We start from the raw sequence: 18,222 nt of genomic DNA, 5'->3' as shown, positions 1-18,222 counted from the left end.
GTATTTTGTTATAGCAGCCTGAGCTAAGACATCATGTATTTATCAGCCAACCAAAAGTTGAAAAAAATTAGCACCTGAATAGTGAATAAATTTGAGTATAAAAAGGTTGTGGATTTTCCTGTATGAATATCCACTAGTCTAAAAACTAAGCTGCTCACCACAAAGCTAAGAAGGAACATCAATTTATAGAATAAATTTGACTGAATTGGTCCCAGTAATGAATCTCCAAGAATATTGAGGCACTGATATTTCACAATACCATCTGGAAAGAAAAAGTCAAATGAAAAGAATTTTGTTTTGATTCATTATCTTTCATCATAAGAGTATTTATAATGAAAGAAAGTAGACATTTAACATTTCTCTGTTTTAGAGTCAGATTCAGAAATACAGATAAATGTCATTACAACCCTGTGAAAACCAAACAGATGCCATCTGGCCAGGGGCGGAGGGTAGGTAAGGCATAAAGGGAGGTGGAAGAAAATATGGCAAAATTTGAATGCATTTGTTTGGGTGACAGAACAATTAGAAAATTGTTTTCTGCTAATTCTTCAACTATTCTTTAACAAATAGGATAACATAAGCCTCCTTACTAAAAAGAATAAATATGGAATAAGAAATATGAGGCTTTCTTTCATAGCAGCACTATTCACAATAGCCAAAACATGGAAACAACTTAAATGTCCATTGACAGATGAATGGATAAAGAAGATGTGGTACATGTATACAATGGAATACTACTCAACAATAAAAAAGAACAAAATAATGCCATTTACAACAACATGGATGCAACTAGAGCTTATCATACTAAGTGCAGTAAATCAGAAAGAGGAAGGCAAATAACATATGATATCACTTATATGTGTAATCTAATATATGACACAAATGAACTTATCTACAAAACAGAAATGGACTCACAGACATAGAGGTCAGACTTGTGATTGATCTCACAACCTCTCATGGGGAGGGGAGCAGAGAGAGAGGGATGGACTGGGAGTTTGGGGTTGGTAGATACAAACTATTACATTTAGACTGGATGAACAACAAGGTCTTACTGTATAGCACAGGGAACTATATCCAATTTCCTGGGATAAATCATACTGAAAAAGAATATAAAAAAATGAAAGTAATATGTGTATAACTGAATCACTTTGCTGTACAGCAGAGATGGGCCCAACGTTGTAAATCAACTATACTTAAGTTTAAAAAAAGAATAAAAACTGCATAAATTAAAGAGAAAATCTGAAGAAATCTCAGGAACATTGGATTAATCCACATGCAATGCAATAAGTGACACTGATTTGAACGTTTTGAACACCTTATGAGCATAGGAATCTCCAATCTTGTTTTCACAGACTAAGTACTGTTTGTTTTCTTTTATTTCTTATGATGTTCACAAGCCCTTGCCCACTTGCCCTCAAGGCTCAAGGAAATTAGAGAGATCACTACTATGTATAGCCTCTTTTTTAATCTACTTTAAGAATAATTTCATCTAACCCTACGTCATTGTAGATATCAAATGTTGTAAGAAAATATTTTAGGTAATTGTATAAAATCACATTCTCAAAGCATGGTTATTAGTTAAATATTTAAGAGATAATGAGATCTCAGAATCTCTATTTTTTTCTCCTAGTCCACCTGTGTAGGTCCTTTACTTTAAACTATGAAAACAGTGTAACTTCTGGTGTTTGAGATAGGAAATTATTCTGTGTATCTACTCTCTGATGTGGCTCAATAAACTTAAAAACACTATAGTACTGTTTGTATAGTTGAGCCAGTAATACATTCCTAGGAACTTATACCAAAGAAATAATCAGAAATATAGTTAAATGCTATATGCAATAGTATTTAGCACAGCATTATTTATAGCAAAATTAGATGAATTTTAAAAAGAAAATTAAGGATATAGTTAAATGGATTATGGCAAATTACTGGGCAAATAAATATCATGGTAATTTACTAAAATCCAATGGCTTGCCTTCTTTATAATGATTCCAGAAAATAAAAACAAATAAAATAATGATTTAATTACATTTTCTTTTTGTAACAGTTGTATATGCTCATTGTAGAAACCTTATAAAATACAGAACTATAAAATGAAGAAGTAAATCACCCATAATCTATCACAGAGAGATATCCAATACTGGCTTCCTAGCTCTATCTTGTTTTTTTTTAAACAATTAACATAGTTATTTAGCTTTCTAATTTTACTTAATATTTTACTGTATAAATAAGTTCTGGAGTCAAAATGCCTGGATTCAAATCCTAGCTAGACCACTTAAATGCTGTATGCTATTTTGGCAAGTTATAAAACCTTTCCATCTGTATGTTTTCTTACCTGCAAAGAGGAGATAATGATAATACTTATTCACAATAGTGGCCTTACACAAAGAATTATTTTAAAGAATAAATAATATAAAATATATTGAGTTGAGACATGGATGGATCTAGAGACTGTCGTAAAGAGTGAAGTAAGTCAGAAAGAGAAAAACAAATATCGTATATTAATGCATATATGTGGAACCTAGAAAAATGGTACAGATGAACTGGTTTACAGGGCAGAAATTGAGACACAGATGTAGAGAACAAACATATGGGCACCAAGGGGGGAAAGCCGCGGGATGGTGGGAGTGGTGGTGTGATGAATTGGGAGATTGGGATTGACATATATACACTGATGTGTATAAAATTGATGACTAATAAGGACATGCTGTATAAAAAAATAAATAAAATAAAATTCAAAAATTAAAAAAGAAAAGAAAAAGCTCAAATGCAAAAAAATATATATATATATGTATATATATCGAGTGTTTAGCATACATAATACAAGACAGGCCTGAAAGGAGAAATAGATAAATGAACCATTGTAGCTGGAAATTTCAACACTCTTCTTTCAGTATTGGAAAGAATAAGTAGACAAAGAATGAGTAAAGATATAAAATCTCTGAACCATACTAAGAAATTACTTGAATTAATTAACATTTACAAGACATGCCACTCAGTAACAGCAGAATACATATTCTTTTCCACTGTAAATAGACATTCCATAGACATTCAGATAGACCATAGACGTTCAAATAGACCATATTCTGAAAAATAAACCTAATATCAATCAGTATAAATAAATTGAAATCACACACACACACACAAATATTCTATGACTACATGGAATTAACTAAAAATCATTACCAGAAAAAATACAAGGAAAGTCTCAAAAAAATAAATGGTTAGGGCTTCCCTGGTGGCGCAGTGGTTGAGAGTCCGCCTGCCAATGCAGGGGACACGGGTTCATGCCCCAGTCTGGGAAAATCTCACATGCCGTGGAGTGGCTAGGCCTGTGAGCCATGGCCACTGAGCCTGCGCATCCGGAGCCTGTGCTCCACAATCGGAGAGGCCACAACAGTGAGAGGCCCGCATACCACAAAAAAAAATAATAATAAAAATAAAAAATAAATAAATGGTTAAAAAATAAACAACACACTTCCAATAACACATAAGCATTTTGAAGAAAAAATAACAATGAACATTAAAAAATATTTTGAACTGAATGAAAATGAAAACATATCAAATTTTGTGGGAATGCATCTAAAGAAGTGCTCAAAGAGAACTTTACAGCCTGAAATGTTTATATGAAAAAAAAAGAAAAAATTGCAATCAATACTGTAATTTTCTATCTTAAGAAACTAGGAAAAGAAAAGCAAATTAAATCCAAAGTAAGGGGAAGAAAGAAAATAATATAGATAAAAGTATGAATATACCGGGCTTTTCTGGTGGGGGAGTGGTGGAGAACCTGCCTGCCAATGCAGGGGACACAGGTTCGAGCCCTGGTCTGGGAAGATCCCACATGCCGCGGAGCAACTAGGCCCATGAGCCACAACTACTGAGCCTGCGCATCTGGGGCTTGTGCTCCACAACAAGAGAGGCCGTGATAGTGGGAGACCTGCACACCACTATGAAGAGTGGCCCCCACTTGCCACAACTAGAGAAAGCCCTCGCAGAGAAACGAAGACTCAACACAGCCCAAAATAAATAAATAAAGTAATTAAATTTAAAAAATATGAATATATCAATGAAATAGAAAAGAGAAAAATAATAGAAAAACAATTAGTAAAACCAAAAGCTGTTTTTTAAAAAGTTTAATACTTAATAAACCTCTAGCTATATTAATAAATTATTTTAAAAAGGCAAGAGAAGACATGAATTTCCAAGATCAGATATAAAAGAGAGGACATCATTATCGATCCTACAGATGTTAATAGGATAATAAGAGAATTTTATGACAACTGTTTGTTTATTCAACAACTTAGATGTGATAGACAAAGTCTTTGAAAGATTCAAATTACCAAAGTTCATTCCAAAGGAAATAGATAATATAAATAGCCCTATATCTATTAAAGAAATTAAATTTATAATTAAAAGCCTTCAATCAGAGGTATAAAGGGGTTGGGGAGACTCCCAAACTAGATGGCTTCATTAATGAAATCTACCGAATATTTAAGGAAGAAACATTACAAATTTGACACAAACTCTTCCTGAAAATAGAAGAAATGGAATACTCCCCACCTCATTAAGTTAATATTACCTTAATACCAAAAGCAAATAAAAATTATCCAACAAACAAAAAAACACAGATCAATATATCTTATGAATGTAGACACAACAATCATTAGCAAAAAATTAACAAATTGAATCCAGCAATGCATAAAAAAGATAATACATCATGAACATGTGAGGTTTATGCTAAGGATGAAAGTTTGGTTCAACATTTGAAACTTAATGAATGTAAACCATTAAATCGACAAACAAGAAAAGAAAAAACAAATGATTATCTTATAAATGCTGGAGAGGGTGTGGAGAAAAGGGAACCCTCTTGCACTGTTGGTGGGAATGTAAATTGATACAGCCACTATGGAGAACATTATGGAGGTTCCTTAAAAAACTAAAAATAGAACTACCATACAACCCAGCAATCCCACTACTGGGCATATACCCTGAGAAAACCATAATTCAAAAAGAGCCATGTACCAAAATGTTCATTGCAGCTCTATTTACAATAGCCAGGCCATGGAAGCAACCTAAGTGTCCATCAACAGATGAATGGATAAAGAAGATATGGCACATATACACAATGGAATATTACTCAGCCATAAAAAGAAATGAAACTGAGTTATTTGTAGTGAGGTGGATGGACCTAGAGTCTGTCATACAGAGTGAAGTAAGTCAGAAAGAGAAAAACAAATACTGTATGCTAACACACATATATGGAATAAAAAAAATGTTCTGAAGAACCTGGAGGCAAGACAGGAATAAAGACACAGACTTACTAGAGAATGGACTTGAGGATATGGGGAGGGTGAAGGGTAAGCTGGGACGAAGTGAGAGAGTGGCATGGACATATATACACTACCAAAGGTAAAATAGATAGCTAGTGGGAAGCAGCAGCATAGCACAGGGAGATCAGCTCAGTGCTTTGTGACCACCAAGAGGGGTGGGATAGGGAGGGTGGGAGGGAGACGCAAGAGGGAGGAGATATGGGGATATATGTATATGTATAGCTGATTCACTTTGTTATACAGCAGAAACTAACACACCATTGTAAAACAATTATACTCCAATAAAGATGCTTTTTTTAAAAAAAAAAAGATCATCTTAATAAATGCAGAAAAAACACTTGAAAAAATTTAGCTTTCATCATGAAAAAAATTCACAGTGATCTAAGAATACAAGAGTATTTGTTGGGCCTGAAAAAGAGTATATACAGGAAAGCTATATATAACATTATACTTAATGGTGAAAGAATTAATCAAAGAATTGTTTTAAACTATTGCCACTTGCAGACAACAAAATCATTTATTTACAGAATCCTAAGAAATTTAAAAACTACTAAAACTAATACATGAGTTTAGTAAGGTTGCGGAAGAGAGGCTCAATATTCAAAAGTCAATTATAATTCTCCACACAATAAGTGAACACTTGGAAATCAATTTTTAATACCATTTACAATAGCATTAAAGACATAAAACATTTAGGGATTAATTCAACAAAATATGTGCAAGATATGAACACTGAAAACTTCAAATCATTGCTGAGAGAAATTAAAGAAATTGTAGAGAAATGGAGAGAAATACAGAGCTCATGAATTTGAAGATTAATTATTGTTAAGAAATCAATTATTTCCAAATATATCTGCATGGTTAACATAATCTCAGGAATAAACACAACATGTTTTTGCAAAAATTACATGTTGAATATAAAATTTATATGGGAATACAAAAGATCTATCATAGCCAGAATAATTTGGAAAATGAAAAATTTTGGAAGAGTCATACTCTCTGACCTCAAGATTCACTCTAAATTTACAGTATCATTGGTATAAGAAGAGAAATACAGATCAATGAAATAGAATAGAGAATTTATATATAGAACCACAAATATCAATTAATTGCTTTTTTTTTGAAAAGTGAAAAGTAATTCAGTGGGAAAAGATAGACTGATTTCAACAATAGTGTTGGAACAATTTAATAACCATGTCACACAAATGAATCTCAATCCTTACCTTACAACATGTACAAAAAATATCTCTAAATGAATCATAAACCTAAATATAAGAGCTAAAACTATAAACTACATAGAAGAAAATATAGGGGAAGGTCTTTGCAAACTTGGAATAAGTAAAAATTCCTTAAATAGGACACAAATATGAACGATAAAAGAAAATTGATTGTTGGGTTTCATCAAAATTTAAAACTTCTGTTCCTCTAAAGACACTATTAAGAAAATGAAAATACAAGCCACTCAGGGGGAGAAAATGATTGGAAGGAACATATCATATAAAGGAATTGTATCCAGAATATGTAAAGAATTTTTGCAAGTTACTAATGGGAAGACAACCCTGCTGTCTCCATGCTCCCAAAATATACATGGATAATTATTTGAAGAGTCACTTCATAAAAGATGATATACAAATGACCCTGAGCACATTAAAAATGTTCAACATCACTAGTCATCAGTGAAATTCAAATTAAAACTACAATAATATATCATCATAAGCCTACCACAACATTGTATTAGAGTTCTCTAGATAAACAGAACCAATAAGATGTGTATACAGAGAGAGAGAAAAAGATTTATTTTAAGAAATTTTGTCTTGCAATTGCAGAGGCTTGATGAATCCAAAATCTGATGGAAGAAGACAACAGGCTTGAAACTCAGGAAGAAGTTGCAGTTTAAGTCCAAAGGCACACTGCTGGAAAAGCAAGAAGAGCTAATGTTGCAGATGAAGAAAGTCTGCTGGCAGAACCCCTTTTTGCTCAGTACAGTTCTGCCTTTTGGTCTATCCCAGCCTTCAGCTGATTAGATGAGGCCCACCCACATCATGGAGAAAAATCTGCTTTACTCAAATTCTACCATTTTCAATGTAAATCTCATTCAAAACACCCTCACAGAAACACCCACAATAATGTTTGACCAAATATCTGGGCACTGTGGCCTCATCAATTTGACATAAAATTAACCATCCCAAATATCTAAAATTTAAAAGACTGATAATACCAAATGTGGGTAAATTTGTGGAGCAATTCCAAGTCACATACATTGCTGGTGGACATGATACAACCACGGTGGAAAATAGTGGGGTCATTTCTTGTAAGTTATACATACCTTTATCATATAATCCAGCAATCCTACTCTAAGAGATATGAAAACACTTGTTCCCCCAAGACTTGCATGCAAATGCACATAAGAGTGATATTCATAATAGCCAACTACTGGGAACAATTCAAATTTCTATTAACTGGTAATGGATAAATAAATTGTGGTATAGTGATACAATAGAATACCACTTAACAGTAGGAGCAAACTACTGATAATACAACATTGTGGAGGAATTTCTAAAGCATTTGTTATGTGGAAAAAGGCATATGTGAATGACTACATAGGAGTCCATGACTGTATGAGCCCATTTACTTGACATTCTAGAAAAGACAATACTATAGGAATACAAAATATATCACTGGTTGCCAGGGTCTGAGGTGAGAGGCAGAGATAGACTGAAAAAGGATTCAAGGAAACTTTTGGGGGGAAGACATTGTTCCACATCTTGATTATGATTGTAGTTATAGATTGTTTACATCTGTCAAAACTCATCAAACTGTCTACTTAAGAGGGTAACTTTTAGTAATGTAAATTATATTGCAAAAAACCTAACTCTTAAAAAAATGGACGAAGAAATGCATTAATTAATTAAACAATTAACTTCTAAAAAATGTTTTCAGATTATGAAAACTGAAATTACAAAAAAATATTTAATTAGTATTGTATCATTATTATTTTCTCATATCAGTAAATTATCCTTTGATAATGTCTATAAATTAAAACTGAAAGATCAATCTCTCTCTATGTTACACACACATGCATACACACACAAATACACACACACAGTTTTCTGGAACATTGGAAAGGCAACAAAGATTTCCTTGGTATCAGCATAACAAAAAATGGTATGACGGAATGTGTGAGTGGGACCGAATTCTCCCTTTTTCCATAGTGTGCTGTTAGTGTAGAGACACTGGCCTCAAGCAAAATTAAGGGAGCCAATTTAAGAATCATGAATTTGGTAGGTCAAACTTACATCAGTGTTAATACCAGTGACTATTAAAGGGTTGTTTGAGAGCAGAGGCAGAGGTGGAGGAAGTGTGGCAGTTGCCATGCAGTGGTGAAAATTACAAGTTCAGCTTCTCTCAAGGGGAAGCCCCTGGGGTCTTCCATAAATAGTTGATGAGATGTGTTCCCTTCAACGGCAGGTAGATATGAGCCTGGGAGATAGGTTTGACACTAACTCTAATGAGCACATAATGTTCCAAATCCCGATGTTTTGATCTTTGATGTAACAGAAACTGTTTCTACACTAAGCCTTCAAACAAACTGAAAGCAAAAGGATATATGAGGTTTATGAATGCATTTGAACATCAGAGCTGCATGTTTATTTTAAAACAAGGAGACATGATCTGCATTTGAGGACATGAAATAATGTCCACTATTGCCTGGATTTTGGGAGCTTCCAGTCCTGCCCCTGCCCCTGCCTGAGCTCTGTGACTGGACAAGGCATTTGGTTTTTCTACATCTCATTTTCCCTACCAATAAAACGGGAGAGTTTAACTAAATATAAGACTAAAAATGACCGGATTCAGGACCCAGGCATGTTTTGTTTGGCATTTTGTTTTGGCATATATATGTATATAATTTTTTAAATTAAATATGTTGCCAACACTGAAAAATTAAGAGTTTTTACACAACATACAGATTTACAGCTGCTTCAAAACACCTTAAAGATACTCAGCCTTCATTTAAGCTTGAGGCCAAATGTCTGGATTTGATGTACAGTTGGCATGTTTAAACAACGTGTCGCTCTCCATTAGCCAGAATCCCATTACTCTACGTCACCTACCTGACTCTGTAAGGCGTGGGAGTTCATGACACCTGAACTAGCTGCTACTAGGTCCCTTCCATCCTTAAGATGCCATGCCTCCCACTTAATTACTGCAAACAGCAAAATTAGTGAGAACTGTTACCAAAACAAGCTAAAATCTACCAATTGTCTATTATATTGTACAACGCCAACTGCTGCCACTGCATCCCAGATATCCTTGCATATCCAGGAAAATGCAAGAGAACCCAAAGGAATATGTCCACTGCTTTGTAACCAATAGCAAAATACCACCTCATGACAAAACTTCCTGACCTGATCGGTCGGCAGTTGAAACGCTGCACCTGCTCTGTGAAGGAAGATTAGCATCATTATTAAGTTTAATTGAATGGGCATTTTTGAGCACCCGGTGAAGACCAGATCCTATACCACATAATAAGAATACAGAGATCCATAAGACACAATCCTTGGCCTCATAGCCTCAGACACTTAAATACATAATTTTAAAATATATACTTTATATAATATAAAATATATTTAATTACAATTTTAATAATCGAGAATTACAAAATATTTTAATCAATGTACTTATGGAATTAGATATGGGACAGAGGTAACATAAAGAAAAAGTAGCTCTCCAGAGACTTTGCATTTACTGTTTCTCTCTCTGGAACATTCTTCCCCTAGTTTCCAAGTGGTTCATTCTTTCTCCTCCTTCACACCTTTGTTCATATGTCTTTGCCAACCAACCTGTTTCAATTGAAACTACCCCTCCCCCCAGCCTTAGCATCCTGTACTCTTTCCTGCTTTATTTTCTCCATAGCACTGATAACTATCTTTCATTCTCTACATTTCACTTACTTATTTTGATTATTTTTCATGTCCCCTACTGGAATGTAAGCTCCATGAGGCAGGGATTTTTTTAAATGTTTTGTTCACAACTATTTCCTTATTTGCTAGAATAGTGTGTGGACACAGAAGGCACTGGGTAAATATTGGTTGAATGATTCAATGAGTGAGGTCATCAGTTCTCCTCAAGTAGGTCAGGGCAAACTTCCTGAAGATATCATTTATGAACAGATGGGTTTTGAAGGATGAATAAAAGTTCACTATGTTAAATGATGAACTCAGGGGAGAGCAATTTAGGAAAAGAAAGCTGCATGTGCAAAGGCAAGAATGTGAGAAATGTCACTGCATATTCAAGAAGAGTGAGTGTTTATAGTTATTACATATATATTATTATCAATAATAGTAGTGGTGCGACTTTACAAGTTATAGTTCCAAAAAGTGTTAGATACTCTCATAAGTTCTTTGTAGGCAATGCTTAATTTCACTCTCATAAATCCTTTGAGGTCATTAGAATTCACCCTGTTTTGGGGGCTCAAACAGGTTACATCTTGCCCAAAGCCACAGAGCTAGTAAATGCCAAAATGACATTTAAATTAGTTTGGTGTCTCTAAACCTGTGCTCTTTCCATAGGTAGACTCCGATCCGACTTTAGACAATACCGGCTCCATCATTAACCAGAAGTTTACCTTAGTCAAGTACAGTTGATGATTCTCATGGTTTTGAACCCTTTAAGAATGTTTTTATGAGTCACATACATGACAAAATGACTGGATGGCATAGAAAGTCTTCATTTCTTTGGTCTAAAATGACTTATGTGCAAGTTAAATTGATGTTCCCCCCCTCCCAGATTCCATTTCTTTATCTGTGTGTCTAAAGACACACATGCACTCCGTGATAAGAAGCCAAAAGTTTCAACTAAAATCTCCTTCTTCATTTGCAAGAATCCTTTATGATATCATAAAAGAAAAAAAAAGGAAAGGGAAGTTAGAGAAAAAGAAAAAGATAACTTCTAATTTCAAAACATACTAATCTTGTCTCTCTAAGGACTGCTATTAGGCATTTGTTTTGCTGTAGCCGATTCAGAAGCCAATTGAATATACAGTGTTTATTTCAAAGCATTATTTTCCTCTGCCACCCTGTAATTTTTCTGGGAGAATATTTGCATTTAGATGTTACCTGTATAAAGTGATGGATATGACCATAAACAATTTAAAGACAATGAGAAAAAAAATAGTTAAAGCAAAGTGAAAGAAAAGGCAACTGCAAAGGCAAGAAGAGAGAAGATAAAATAAGAAAAGGGGGCTCATAGATTTAACTTCACATAAAATAATGGGAAATCAAAAGAGACATGGAAAAGAGTAAGGACAAGTCAAAGAAAAGTCAAAGGCAATGAGGGTGCTATTTTTGTATATTAAAACATAATTAATATTCATCATGCTCTTTAAAGAGGAAGTGGAAAATTGAGGGAGAGAGGAAAGCAAAGGAAAGGAGTGAATAGATGGTTCAAGATAATAATAAGGGAATAAAACAGACATAATTGGAAAGATTCTATGGCCCAAGCCAAAGTATAAACAGTTCAACAAAATGTTATTTTTATAATGTTATAAAATATAATGGAAAACAATCATTCATTCATCCATCCATTCATTCAGCCAGTGTTTCGAGGGTACCTACTGTGTACCAGGCCTGTGCCAGACACTGGAAATATGAAGGTGAATAGGCCTGGTCTTTCCTTCAAGAAAACTAGAATTGGACACTTTGGTTAGGATCAAATTTTTTGAGTAGAAGTAAGAGATTCAAGAGTCATTTCATATTGTCTCTCCACTACAAAATTGAAATGTGTTATTTGAAATATTAAACTACCTTGTATTAAACAGCAGACTCTATCTTGTTTTTCATAAGGATAGCTTCTGACCTATACTTGGCATTCTATGTAACTTGCATATGTCATGAGTTTCAAAAACAGAGAATAGAAGGGGCACAGGACAAGAAAAAACAGTGAGTGATAAACTTTGCAATTTGTAAAGATTAAAACAGAGAACATAGGTCTGGTTCAAGTCATGCTTTAACAGAATAATTGCTTTCCTCTTTTCTTGGAGACATCCATAGGTCCAGAAGAAAACTGGTTATGTGCACACGTACATGGATGTGCGTGCACACATGTGTGTTGGATGGCGGGGGATCTCAATCTACAGATGGCTGATTACATTGAAGCCAGTGAAGATCTGACTTACGTTAAAGGAGAGACACAAACTTGTTGAGTCAGAGAAGAATTCTGTGCTGGGTTATCATGTGTTGGGTGAAGCAAGCCGTAAGTGGAGAAAGAGTTCTGAGTAAACCCAAGAATATTATCTCTAACCTGACATTTGCAACAGCCTCCAAAGTTTCCCCTTCACCTTCAGCCTTTTGATACTCTATGCATTTTTCTTATTGATGCTTGATTATTCTACCTGGGCCACAGATCTGGTCTGACCACACAGGTCTGGTCTCCTATCTGATGGTGCTAGATTGCTCTTATTAATTCTGGTTACTTATTAAGCGTTTGACATCATCTAAAACCTGACCCTACACTCTTTCCAATTTTATTTCTCATTTTACCCTTTGGCAAACCAATTACTGCCTAATCTTAGGGAATGTCCTACAGGTTTCTATTTCCCAACCTGAGTGCCTTCTGCTGGCTGTGCCTCCCTCTCCCCATCGCTTCATGCTCAGGCCTTACCCATTCAAGATCCGGCTTCAACGTTACTTCTTCCATGAAATCCTCCTTGATATTGCCAGATAGAAATAACCGCTTTCACCTCTGAAGTTCTACAGCACATTTTCTGTTTTGGTCCATAGTATTGACTACACTCTGCTTAGGTCAGAGGAATTTATCCTTTTTCCCTTTCTAGATTATAATCTCACTAAAAGAAGTACCTGTTTCTGAGTCAGGTTTATATAACCTAAAGAGTACAACACCATACCTGCCTGTAAATGATTAAATTAGAAGTGGAAAGGAGCTCATATAGGTGTGATTAGATGGAAACAGTAGAATGGGGGTAAAAATAGAGGGAAACAGGGGTTGGACAGAGGGACTGGAAATAGTTAGAAGGTGATCAGTAAACCGGTCTTCAAATACTCAGAAATACTATAATATTTGTTAACACTAGGAGATATCTTAAATAAACTGCCAGAAGTCAATTTAGAACACATATACCATGTACTTAATTTTATAGTTTTATTAAACAATATCCAATTCAAGAATTACATTTTTCTATTTACTGTATATTGGTATAGATAAATATTTGCTGGAGTTATCAAATGTGTTTATCCATTTGGGATGCATTAAAAACTTTTATACAAGAGAAATGGTGCCTTTTCTCATAATTTCTCATTTTTTCTTCCTCTCTTTATACCTTTACTTAATCATTGTATTTTGAATGTTCATAAATAATTACATCATGTGCAATAACCTTGTCCATGGGGTTAAAAACAAACATTTTTAGGCCTGCAAGCATTGATTTCACCAGACTAGGGAATCTCTCTGTGCATTTCTGACACATTCTAGAGTCATGGTCTTGTGCCCTGATGTGATTAGCCCAGCTAATGTCTGAGGATGAACACCTGAGACTCTTTTCTGGTGATCAGAACCCCTCACTGCTGGAGTATCATTTTAGGTCCTGCAAAACTGCAGCCCAATTAACTTGCAAGCTTTGCACATGACTTTCTTTCATACCTATGGTATACATGTACAATGTATTAGATTTTGAAAACGGATTATATAAAGCCATTGCAATTATCACTTTACTAAAATGCTAAACTCTCTTCAACCAGATAAATTTATTCCCTTTAGAATGGTCACCTTCAGAGTGTCTGTATTCATTATAGAACTGGAGCATTTTCTCACAACCTCTCTGCATTCACACTTTTAGAGATATTATTTAGGGGTTCCCCTCCTTTCCCTTAGCCTCATGTTTCCATGAGGCAACATCAGCATCAAAGTGCTGGCTGCTTACCTCAGTGCAGTGTCTCAGTGTCCCAGGAGCAGGGATGAATTCCTTGTTTGTTAGGTGCCATTTATTGGCCCATGTTTCTCATTTAGCTGTAATGAATCTAATACAAACCTGGAGGCCCTGGGGACTGTCTCCCTATACTTCTCTCTCCTCCCTCCATTACTGCAGGGCAGCCCAAGATGTGCATACAGTTCTGGTCACCACAGGTGAGGAACCTGCCCCTGCACCAGACATCTGCTTCTGCCCCATCAGTCACGGATTGGGTGGATCATCTGTCTCTTACCAGGGTTGAGAGATCACCAAGGCAACACATTTCCAGAGATCTCAAGTCAGATGTTTCAATCAGCATTAACACTGTTAATGTGGTAAGTTGCTCTCTAACTATGGAACTCCTACATCTGTCTCTTAGCTGCTTCCAAATTCAGCAATGGAAGATAGGGATGTTATATATTGGCACCTTGAAATTCCAATCAAGTTATTTTGATCATCTTTATTGACAGCAAGCCTACCTTATTTAAGGATGCCTTTATATTTTGAAACAGCAAAAGATATTTTATAAATCTTTGGGTGAGATGAGTGTGGTGGGTCAGATGACTGGGGACAGAATTGAACGTCACAATTTGGGACTATAAAAAATCAAAACCATGGACTTTGTTTGATTCCTTAAGCTGGCACTGAATGCATATTTTCAGAAAGAGTTCTGAGCCACAGTTGCATCATTAGCACAGATTCACAACCTCCCAAAGGTGATGACTTGGAATGATAGCACTCATTTGGATGTACAATTCCAATGTCCTTATTAAAAAATAAATCATACTACTTTATAATTACATTTGGAACTTGAGAAGAATTGCTGCTAGATGCTTCAAGCTGGGTTACGAGGCTGCACAACACTCAGCTATGATTTAGCCTCTCACAGAATTGTTCATACAGTACTGTGTTTGGCACTTTGCTGGAGGGTTTGGTTGACAGATGCTATAAGAAAAGTTCAATCACTACTTGCCAATGTTTTTGTACTGCTGTGTCATTCATAGCATATTCCAAGACATCACACACATCTCCCTTTGAGAGCCCATGGAAGAACTTTAGTTAAATTTGTTATTAAATGAAAAATGTAGTCCCTTTCTAAGCCAAAGTTCTTTGTTTTTCCTGTCATATTGTATGTTTTTATATTCAAAGCATGAAACCCTGCTTATAACCAAGTGGAAATAAATAAATGCAAAGAGATGGGAAAAAATGTATTTACCTAAGGTATTCTTATGAATATCACTGAATGTGCTTGAAAGAACATCTTTTATAAGACTCTTCATGCAGGGGCAAGATCTAAAAGTCATACTCAAATAAAAACAACAGCAACAACAACATTCATTGAGCTCTCGAGATGACAGCATAGTGTATGGAGGTTAAGAGTGTGGATACAGGTACCTAACTGCTTGAGTTCAAATTCCATCTCTGCCTCCCACAGACTACGTGACTTAAGCCAATCACTAAATTTCCCTGGGTTTCAATTTCATCCTGTGTAAAATGAGGAAGAAAAACCAAACTGCAAAATACCTATCTCATAGTGTTATTTTAAAGATTAAATGAATTCATGTATGTAAAGGTCTTAGAAGAATGTCTAACACACAAATTCTATGTAAGCTTTACTTCTTTTTTATTATTAAGAATAATAATAAGTAAACAATGACTGTTTCAGTCATTGTTCTAAGAGTTTAAATGTACTGTTTCATTGGATTGTCACTTCAATCCTGTGAGGCAGGTAATATTATGTACATTTTGCAGATAAGAAAACCAAGGCATAGGAATGTTATCTACTTGCTTGAGATCATATGGATAACAATTGGTAGTCAACAACAGCTACAAAATGACCACAAAACTGTATCTAAAGAAAGATGAGCTCTGTTAGCACTAGGGCTTTGAGTCTTTGTTGTTGTTATTTTGGAATATGCATATTTAAAATAAGAAGAGAGTTTCTCAGGACAGCAAATGAGACACTGAGCACTGTGGGAGAGAACTCCTGAGAAGAGACATGTGCAGTGCCTTGGGAGAGGGTAAACTTGAGATCAGAGTTATCAGATGACACAGCGTTGGAGAGCATTTGCTCTGAGTATGCAATGCAGGCTTCCTCTCACTATGACATCCTCAGTAAATGTATGGAATATCAAACAATGGTTTCAATTCACCATTCTCCTCATATCAGAATTACACATCCACACCCTTGCCATGGCCTCACCATAGGCTTAATTGTATATCCCACCCACTAATGTTTGGATTGTCCACATTGTTTAGACCAATGAAATGTTATTAGATGTGATATGAGTAAATATTTAAAATGTGCTTATGCAGTTGGGTTTATTCTTTTGTGCTTTTGTCATCACCACAAGGAGAACATACTGTAGGTATCCACTGCTCTTCAGCCTGAAATCCAGAATGAGGTATGTGGGTCAGACCTGCCACTTGGATCTGAACAATCCACAGTCTAAAACAGAGCTGTCCCAGCTGACCCTCAGATGCACAATTGACAAGAAATGAAAATGTTTATATCTGTAATTGCCATGACTTCTGACACCAATTACCTATAGTTAAGCCAAACTTCACAGGTTAAGGACACAATCCTCCCTAAGAACGCCTTCATGTTAGACACCAGTCACCTGTTTGAGGATCCCTAGGATACCCTCATGTCTGATCAACTTGTTATAAATTTGGGGGTCCCCCAAATTTACTTATGATTACAGTTTTATTACAGAAAAGGATTCAAATCAGAACCAGCTAAAGGGATTGATGTATAGAGTAAGATCTGGGAGGTTTCCAAACATGTAACTTTCATTGTCCTCTCTCCCCATGGAGTCAGAATGCATTGCCCTTCTGGCACACTGACATTTGACAATACTCAGAACATTGCCAACCAGGGGAGCTCAGGCAAACTTTGATGTTCACATAGTCATGATTGACTAAATCATTGCCTATGGGCTCACTCTCCAGTCTCTCGCTTTTCTCCAGAGGTCCGGCTGGTATCACATGGCTTCCCCAACCCTGTAATCACATGGTTGGTCTTTTTGGCATGACCAGCCCCCATCCTGAGTTAGCATAAACTACCAGGACCTAACATGACTAACAAAGCCACTCCTATCACTCAGAGGATTGCAAGGATTTAGAGTCTACCTCCTAGGAACTGGGGACAAAGGCTAGCCAAATTCTTTATTACACAGTAGGCCACTGAATTTTTCAGGTGGTTTGTTATGCAGCATAGTTGTAGCAATAGCTGACTGATACCAAAAGTCCATTACAAACAAACAAACAAAACACTAAATACCATACTGGTTCAACTTTTTAATGAAAAAAATCAATGGGGATAAGGATCAGATGAAGAGACAACCACACATCTGGGTCTCACATTCAAGCAGATATACAATCTCAACCACTTTAATATATACTGAGCTCTCATTCTGGATTTTAAAAATATGGCTTTGTAGTCCATGATCTCTTTTATTTTTCTGTCTCCCTTACTTTGATGTAAGTCATGAGAGTTTTTAAGGCTGAGGATGAAATTTTTTGTTACTCTTTTTTTTTTTTTTTGGCTGCCTGCACAGCTTGCAGAATCTTAGTTCTCTGACCAGGGAACCAACTGGTGCCCCCCTACGGTGGAAGCACAGACTCCTAACCACTGGACCACCAGGGAATTCCAGAAATTTGTGACTCTTTATGAAGACTTTTTCTCCCAAGAGATAGTTAGCATTGTTCTCCTTGACTTTAAGTGTTGAAGAGGGAGTAATTCATTCATACCAAAATCAAGTGGGGTAGCCAATTACCTAGCTAGTACTAACAACCAAGAGTCTGGCATTTGCTTTACATGGAGATTTTTAAGGCTCTCCCTAAAAGTGCCTTTAGTGATTCTTCTTTCCTTCATGTATTTAAAAACATAGTTAAACCTCGTCTCATTTTAATTTTTATAGGGGTAGC

Source organism: Hyperoodon ampullatus (genome assembly GCF_949752795.1).
Source record: "Hyperoodon ampullatus genome assembly, chromosome: 1".
NCBI lineage: Eukaryota > Metazoa > Chordata > Mammalia > Artiodactyla > Ziphiidae > Hyperoodon > Hyperoodon ampullatus.
Note: the sequence above shows the minus strand (reverse complement) of the source record.